This window comes from Rhineura floridana, chromosome 1 (genome assembly GCF_030035675.1).
Source record: "Rhineura floridana isolate rRhiFlo1 chromosome 1, rRhiFlo1.hap2, whole genome shotgun sequence".
Taxonomy (NCBI): Eukaryota; Metazoa; Chordata; class Lepidosauria; order Squamata; family Rhineuridae; genus Rhineura; species Rhineura floridana.
In genome coordinates, this window is record NC_084480.1 from 180,793,487 (window position 1) to 180,803,038 (window position 9,552).

At 45.0% G+C, this 9,552-nt stretch overlaps 1 pseudogene; it reads right to left on the reverse strand.

The window, feature by feature from the left end:
• Positions 1-5,409: 5,409 nt before the first annotated feature.
• LOC133377118 (inner nuclear membrane protein Man1-like) lies at positions 5,410-7,123 on the reverse strand (annotated as a pseudogene).
• Between the last annotated feature and the right edge of the window lie 2,429 nt (positions 7,124-9,552).

The following is a 9,552-nucleotide window of genomic DNA, read 5'->3' on the forward strand; positions in this document are numbered from 1 at the left end:
TGTCCCTGTCTAATATTTAACAGGAGGGAATTTCAAAGGATAGGTGCCACAACACTAAACGAGTGATTCCTATAGTATAGTATAGTATAGTATAGTATAGTATAGTATAGTATAGTATAGTATAGTATAGTATAGTATAGTATAGTATAGTATAGATGTTTCTAACCTGTCTCTTTCTAAGAATTCAGTGTGGGAAGAAAAAAATTACAATAAAAGCATAATTTATCTATTTTACATACACACATACATATCTATTACCTCAGTCCCTGTAACAGCCCAATTATGAAAGTCTGACAATGCTGCATTTCCAGACAGCAAGATGGAAGTTCTGCACATGTGGAACAACCATCAGAATACCTCTCTAGTGTCAATGTGTCCTTGTCGCTTGAATTAGGTACAGCAGCGTCACTAGCGGGAGTGCAGGGGGGTGTGGACCTCCGGTGCATGCCCTCCCAGGGGCATGGACAGGGGTGGCTTTCGGCGTGCAGCAGACCGGGTGCCGGGGGGCAGCAGCATCACTAGCGGGAGTGTGGGGGGTGCGGCTCTGGGTGTCACCCCCCTCATGGTGTCACCCGGGTGCGATCCGCACCCCCTGCACCCCGGTAGTGATGACCCTGATTAGGTAGATGGATGCTACATTCAAAAAGTGATTTTGTTTGAATTTGTATTAGAACAAACATGCCATGGTAGTAGCTTATGCTCTGTAAGGCCTGTCGTACTGTGGAAGCCCAGTTTAGCCAGTAGATGATGCCCAGGTTTGGTTCGGATGACCAGAGAATAAACAGGATCAGACAGTTGAAAGTTTTAAGAGTCTTTACTGACACAAGACTATGCACTACACGTAAATCCAGCTCTTTCAGACTTCTCCTACAACCCCCACACTGAGCTTTCGGTTCCCCCAGCATTATATACACAAACAGTGAAACATCTGCTATGTTGGCCTTGGCACATCTCTGTTGCTGGGTTAACCCTATAACTGCTGATTCTTCACAGTCTTTATGGAACACATACATCTCTGCATTCATGAGTGGTCAACAGTCCCCACCTTCCATAAAGACAGTCACATTTCATTTCTCTTATACATCAGCACATTTCATTTGTTACAGTGCATTTTTACATTTCTGATTTTATCAGTTACATTTTCAGTTTTCCTTTATTTACACACATGAGGTTTCAGACAGTTCAGGTACATAATAGCAACACTATCCCAGGTCTTCAGCCTTTCTTTTCCTGTCTTTGTGTTGCCCCCAAATGAGCTCATTCAAAGCTTCTTTTAATGGTATCTGAGGCTCAGCCTTCCCTGTGCCGCCACCATCTGAACTAGTACCAGGCATTTTGTCTTCTTCTTTCACCTCCTGTTGTGTGTGTGTTTTAATGTGCTCCATTCAACTCAACACTTGTGTTTTGTTCCCATTCCTGACCTGGATCCTTTATGCTTCTGCTAAGCACTACTTGCCTTTGCTCAGGCACCCACACTCTGTAATATGCGTTTTGATAACCAAGCACATGTCCCTTTTGTGCCCTTGGGGCCTGTTTCCCTTGCCTTTTTCCTTTAGGTACGTGCACCCAGCACTTTGCCCCAAACTGTGCAATGTGATTCAGCCTTGGTTTCTTTCCTGTCAGCTTTTCATAAGGCGACATACCGAAGGCTCTATGCAACAACCTGTTTTGTATGTATGCTGCGTACAGGATGCATTTGCTCCAAAAAGCATTTGTCAGTTCTGAGTCATTAAGCATGGCTCTCGTAGCCTCTTGCAGGGACCTATTTTTTCTCTCCGCGGTCCCATTCTGAAAAGGTGAAAACGGAGCAGTAAAGGTTTGCTTTATACCTTTACTCTCTAAGTATTCTCTCAACACTTTGCTTCTGAATTCACCTCCCTGATCTGAACGTATGCGCTGCACTGTGACACCATGCTGTACTTCTATTTTCTTTATAAACTCTTGCAGTTTCCTCTCTGCCTCGTCTTTTCCCTTAAGCAAATAAACATTGCAAAACCTTGTGTAGTCATCCACCACAACCATAAAGTACTTTGCACCTCCTTTCGAACTCTGCAATGGACCTGCCAAGTCAATGTGTATTAACTGAAATGGTGCGTCTGTAGTGCATTTTGCTTCTTTGTTTATTGGAGCTACTGTGGCTTTTGCTTTGTTGCATGCATCACAATCAACAAACTGCCCACACTCCTTTAGCTTCACATCCTCACTGTGTTTTGGAGTTTTCATAATAGTTTCATAGTTAGCATGTCCTAGACTCCTGTGCCATTTATGCACGCAGCTTTCATGTGGCTGTCTGTTTGCACTCAGTGTAGCACACCCTGTGTGTTTGCTTTGAATGACAAAGAGAGAGTCTCTCAGGCACCCCTGCATACAGACCTCTTCACCCTTTTGTACAGTACATTTCCCATTTGCAAATGTTACAACGTAACCCATGTCATTCAACTTCTTAACTGACAATATATTGCTTTCTAACTGTGGCACATACAAGACATCAGTAATTATTGTTTTCAGCTTACATAATTTCACTGTTCCATGTCCCAAAATGTCCCGTGTTGATCCATCCGCCAAAACAACAGTCTCTGTCACAGATTTCAAAGTGTGAAATAAGTTCCGGTCCCTTACCAACAGTGGGTGGCCCCCGAATCCAGCACCCATTCTGTGCTTTCAGATTTATGAGTCTCTGCACTCACTAATTGCACGGTTGATTGCTGCCAGCCTCATCCTCTCCGCTTGGCTGCACAGTCTCGCTGTAGATGAGTTCTAGCACCACAGGTATAACATGCTTTCAGTCCGTTAGCTGTGTCTTTGAAGTACGTCTTCTTACTTCCCTTTGGCTCCATCTTTTCAGCCTCCTTTCTTCGTTCCCATTCCTCAATCAATTTGCCCGTCACGTACTGTTCCGTTAAACCCGCGTCAGGCATCGCCTCCATTGATGTGACGAGAGAATTCCACGTGTCATCTAGGGAAGACAGGATGATATACACCCTTTGGAGCTGCGTGTGTTCTACTTGTCTCTCCTGCAATTCTGCAAACAGCCGTCTAAATTCCATCAGATGCTCAGACATCGTGCTCCCCTCAGCTAGTCTCATCTGATAAAGCCGTCTCGCCAGAAATATTTTACTTCCCGCTGTTTGTCTCACATGAACCCCATTCAACACTGTCCACATTCTTTTTGCTGTAGGCTCATTTTGTACATACAACAACTGAGAGTCTGATAATGCCAGTATGATATATGCTCTTGCCTTTTCATCTCTTCTTGTCCATGCTAGCTGCGGAGCCGCCGGTGGGGCTGCATCAATCACCTCCCAAAGGTCTTTCGTTAAGAAAGCTTGCATACGAAGTCTTTTCCGTGAGCCTTTCCAGAGGCATCCCGGCTGATAACGTTACAGCCATTCTCAGCAGCACTTTTCTGCTCACCTCTCCAACACACGGTCATGTCTTACTGGCTATACTGGTTATAATAAAAAAGTGATTTTGTTTGAATTTGTATTAGAACAAACATGCCATGGTAGTAACTTATGCTCTGTAAGGCCTGTCGTACTGTGGACGCCCAGTTTAGCCAGTAGATGATGCCCAGGTTTGGTTCGGATGACCAGAGAATAAACAGGATCAGACAGTTGAAAGTTTTAAGAGTCTTTACTGACACAAGACTATGCACTACACGTAAATCCAGCTCTTTCAGACTTCTCCTACAACCCCCACACTGAGCTTTCGGTTCCCCCAGCATTATATACACAAACAGTGAAACATCTGCTATGTTGGCCTTGGCACATCTCTGTTGCTGGGTTAACCCTATAACTGCTGATTCTTCACAGTCTTTATGGAACACATACATCTCTGCATTCATGAGTGGTCAACAAGACCCACATCTTTCATCCATCCATCCATCCATCCATCCATCCATCCATCCATCCATCCATCCATCCATCCATCCATCCATCCATCCATCCATCCATCCATCCATCCATCCATCCATCCATCCATCCATCCATCCATCCATCCATCCATCCATCCATCCATCCATCCATCCATCCATCCATCCATCCATCCATCCATCCATCCATCCATCCATCCATCCATCCATCCATCCATCCATCCATCCATCCATCCATCCATCCATCCATCCATCCATCCAGTGCTTTTTTTGGTCAAAAATAAGGTGTCAGTATTGATGCCTCAATAAAAGTGTTGTGGGTGCCAATGCAAACTGGTTGCCAATGGCAGCCAAAGAAAAGGTGCCAGTACTCCACAAAAGTTCTACCACAAAAAAAGCTCTGCATCTAGGATAAGACACAAAATCCAATGTATGAGTGTCTCCTCTTGCATATATGCATCGCATCATGTCTTAAGATGTTCAGTCAAGCTTTTGGGTTCTGCTGAAGTAGTGTTTCTAGTGCATCCTTCTGTCCTGTTGTTTAGGACAAGGGTAGAGAGAAAAAATTCCTATGAAGGGCTGTTGACCAACAGGAAAATTCAGTTGGGGTCGCAGTTGATGATAGACAAAGCCAGATCCAAATGCAGGAAGAGTTTGCAGGACTGCATAACTCTTTCTCCCTCTGTGCCATCCCATCCCTTCTCTAGCTCTTGGGTGTACACACAACCATACACCTAGTGGTGTGCTGGTAAATGTTTAACAACTGGCTCTCAGGAAAAAATGTATGCATATATATACATACATAAGTTTATTATAAATTTTACTGATATAAAGGATGTATAGCACACAATTTAAAATAGCACAACACAAAACCCTTTTATTTTATGGACTACTCAGCGCTCTCCCTGAAACGCTGGGTTTTTATATGCAGGGGTGTCTTTTTATGCTTTCCTGTCCCAGATTAGCTAGCATTCAGCTGTGCGACCAGACCCCCACTCCAGCTGATCGTGCAGGAGGAGGGGAAGATCAGCTGTAGTGCGCTACAGCTGATCTTCTCCTCCTCTGGCAAGATCAGCGGGTTAGGTTCCAGACCCCTGCGCTACAGCTGATCTGCTTTTTGGCGGTTTTCACTTTTTGCCAGAGGTCTGGAACCTACCCTGCCGTATGAGTGGGGCCCTACTGTAATTCATTCATTCATTCATTCACCTACACTTATATACTGCCTTTTTGCCATGGCACCCAAGGCAGTTTACAATTTTAAGATACTAAAACAAATAAGTAGAATAAAATATAGAGCAACAGAGACTTCTCAGGCCAACTGATGGTCTCTTCAGCAGCTGATGGCACAAGCTGCCTGGGCTGGGCTTCCTTGCTTATGCCTTCCTTCAGCACACGCAGGTCTTAAACAGCTGCAGGGAAGATGAAGGAGGGGCTGGGCCAACAGTTCTTTCAGGCCACTGATGGAGCTGGTGGTATGTGCTCCCTGGGCAGGGCTTTCTTGATTCATACAGAAGCATGTTGTTTTGAACAGAAGAGACTTAATGATCTCTAAAGCTGGAGTTCTCTTTCAAATATATAGCCGCCTCCTGAAGAGAAAGACCTTTCTTGATAGAGTTGCCGCATTCATGATCACCTGCTATTTGTGCCAGTTTATCATGAAGTTTATATAAGCTACTCATTAGAGTTGTTTCATTTGCATTTATATTAAGCTTCCCAGTGAACAGATTTTTATTATCAACTCCTACATCCTCAGTTATTCCCGAACCTCTCATTCCTAGGTACGTGAGCCCCAGAATCAGAAAGAACAAGCATCCAGCAGTTAAGAGGAACATAGGCAGGTAATGAGCACTGAAACCTCCGGTAGCGGATATTTCTTCTCTCTTGAACTGCTGCAGAAGATCCTCCTCAGGCTCTGAAAGCTTTCGTTTGTAGGTGTTTTTTGGAGAAGTATGATTTGAACCTGTGTGGTTGGAGTGATTAATTCTAGTAGAGGAGGAAGCAGTAGCACCCGGAGAGAGGCTGTTGGTAGCAGTGTATATCCTAGGTTCAGCATTGTAGCCACCACTGAGGATATGATTGTTGGCTGGTTTCCTGTTACCATCCAAAGAATCAGTCATTTTGCTACTGTCCAAGTCAGTGAGCAGTGGGGGAAGAAACAGCTGGTGGGCTTTTTTCGCAGAGCTGCTGAGGTATCTGGGGATGAGTAGACTTGAGTCAACATATTCACCACTTTTTGTCACAGCTGCTTCCTCCTCCTCCTCCTCCTGACTTCTAACTGTCACTGTTCCCAGCAGTAGGGGCCACCACCCTGACATTCACTGAAAGGCCACCAGCAGCAGCAACACTTTGCCCCTGGCCAGTCTCCATCAAACCATCACCGGCTGCAGGACATGCATGGGCCAAGAATGGGGTAACGGATTTGCTAAGGCTCCTTCTGGCCAGGTAGTGACGAGCATGTGACTCCTCTCTCCATACCTGTTGCCTAGCCCAGGTCTTTGCCACAGCCGGCTCTTCCTCTTCCGAATACTTGTCCCTCCTACTGGCGCCGCTGTAGGAAACTAACCTATTCCCATTCACTGCCTGGTTCTTACAGCATTCCTGCTGCTGCTCTTCCTCAGCTGCCTCCTTCTCCTCCTCCTCTTCACCACCATCCCCAAACTCTCTTCTGCCCTCAGTCTGCTCCCCAGCCCCAGCCATGCCCATCACCCATCTAGCAGTCGCTCCCCACCAGGCATTGGGCTTCCTCCGAGCTGGCACCTCCGCCAAAGTGCTGTTATTGAGGCAGGCAGCGTCCAAGACGGCTGCAGGCCTTGCATCCTGGTGTGAGGCTTAACCTCGTTTCCTCTGGCTGCCAGCAGAGCCAGCATGGCCCCTGGGACTGGCCTCCACATCCGATTCATCAGAGCTAAAGCCCAGTAGAACTTTGCCGCCGCCTGCTGCCTCCGCTTCTACTGAGGGGAGCTCTGCAAACCCGGCCGCTCCCACCGCCCCAGACAGGAAGGAAAGGTTGGTGTTGGCCAGACTAGTCCCTAAGCTGCCACCACCTCTACCTGCCCCCAGGTTATTGTTGTTAATGTTCTGGGTTTTGTTGGTGGTGCAGGCCCCGCCAACCCATTCTTCCTCTTGGAGCTTCTTGAGGTTCTTCAGGTAGACTGGTTGGGTGCTCTCTGTCATCAGCCCCAGGGAGAAGCGGAGTCGCCTCGGCTCAGAGAAAAGCTCCTCATCAGTGAGCTGTGCAGCAGCCACCACCATTTTCCTCCCTTTAATTTTTAATAATGGCTGTGTTTAACAACCGGCTCACAAAATTCCCGAAAATTTAACAATCGGCTCTCACAAGCTGGTATGAGCCGGCTCCAGCACACCACTGTATACACCCCCAAAATGGAAGATGAAACAATTCCCAGAAGGATGATCTTGGGGAGCAAGAGTGGGCCCACAATGTTCAGAGAGCTGGATGATGCTAAAGTCCAAATGAAATTAGAGCTAGGGCTGAGCCATCCTTTCCTCATTTATAAGCCATATAGGATCCCGTTTTATGTCTTGCATGTGATTATAACATTCTTCTTGTATAACTGGGGCAACCTGAAAACTACTGGGCCACGTGGGACATGTTGCTGTTCATCTCCATGACAATTTCTGGGAGGGCTCCTCCCAGAAGACCAGGGTCTTCTTACATTACCCCCAGTACCAGTGGGGCACCATCCATGTCTCTATCATAACCCAGTTCAGGCCGTCACTCCCAGTTCATGGCAACTATGATTTCCATAGCAATTAGCTTACTCACTAAACTTTGGCAAGTTCTGTTTGCTAACTTCAGTGAATCAGCTTTAATTTGATCTTCTTTGGACTCAATTTATTTTTGCAAAACTGTTCCTATTATCCATTCATTTTAACCATTCATTCTTTGTGCCATGTGATTGGCCACCTAAATTGTATAGCATTGTCTCTGCTCCCCAACTGGAACTTCTAAAATAGAATAACAGAGCACATGATGAATAATGAATAATGGATAGTCTTGTTCACACATGAATAGTTTGGCTTGCATCAAAATGTGGATATCCACAGCATTTTCAGCAAACTGCAGCATTTAGAAAATCCTCCTGGAAGAAATGGAGAATAAGGACTATTTGGGTACAATAGTTTGGTATTCAGATCATCAGCTTTCCTCTCAATTATTCCTCTCACTAGCCTTGAACATGTTAATGGGCTCAACTCTTGAAAACATTTTGTTGGTCTCCCTTGGATCATTAATCTACTCTTTATTTATCATTCAGACTTGCAGGCTTTCTCATCCCAGGAGCTCAGGAAATACAATAGCAACAGAAACCTGGGTGGAAAAAAACATTTGAGAGGCATTAATATTGTCATTCATTTAATACTTAGAATTTTATATTGTACTTTCTTTGTGTTCAAAATGCTTTAGATACATTATTTGACTAATCCTTATGACAAGCATACAAGGCAAGGCCGTGTTGTGATCCCCATTTTGGAGAATCTGCTGCTACCCTAAGACCACCTAGTGAGTTCATGGCACAGGTAAGTTCTGAACCAGGGAATTTCTGGTTCACAGCCCAGTCTTGCACCTATATTTCATTTCTTCTTTATATTTATATTTGTATATATTTTATATTTATATTTGTATTCTTTATATTTGTATGTTGCCCAGTCTCCAGGGAGGGTACCACTCTCCTGTTTTATCCTCCCATCTGGGCAAGTAGAAGGGGCATATTCAGTCATGGGAGCCTCAGCAGTAATAGCCCTGAGAAGTTCTAATGAACTTGTTTAATTTTGGACTCATTTTGAATTGGGCCACTTGGAATTAGACCCCAATCTGAATGCCCCCCATCAGCTGCTTTTAGAAGAAGAACATAACACCAGGAGACCCATTCATGGATCTCCTACATAATGTTTAGTCAGGCTGTGGGCTTCTCTGCCACAATCCCACACCACCTGCCTTCCCTGCAACAGTCCCACTTTCCTAACCTTGTAAGGGAGCCTATACAGTAATACCTCAATTAACAAAGTAGATGAGTTTCTGGACATTGCTTCTTTAAACAGATTTTGGTACCAGAGGTAGGAATAACATGGAAGGAATAGGGACATGTTCCGCTCATAGATGATGGGGGCAGTTTCAACAAGGGCTTTAAAGGGTGCCTACTTGGCACCCTCCCCTCCCTTCTTTTGAATCGTATTGGATCCTTCCCTCCTCAGCCCTGGGAGAAAGCAAGAAATCTCTTGAATGCAAAGCAAATGCACAGGCTTCTCTATTTCACCCTAGCAAAGCAAAGGCCCAAGCTTATCAGTTTATTGGTAGCAAAGCAATCACACAGGCTGGTCAGTTTCACCTTAAAGCAAAGGCACAGGCTTGAAGGTTTATCTATAGCAAAACAAAGCCAGTCAGTTTCACCTTTTAAAAAGCCTGCATTAAAAGGAGCTTCCTTCCTGGAGTATTCATTAGCAGAGGTAATAAAGTAGTTGGGAAGGTTCACATCCTTCAGAGGCACAAGCTTAAGGCCTCAATACAACCATGCACGTGTAGCAGTCTGCAGGTCTTGACCGTGGAGTATATGTTTGTTGTGGGTAGTAATGGATGAATCTGTCAATTCTGGTTTCTCTTGTTTTCCAAACTTAAGTTCAGCTCTCCACATTTCTACATCAGTTTGCAAAAACATTTTTAAAGT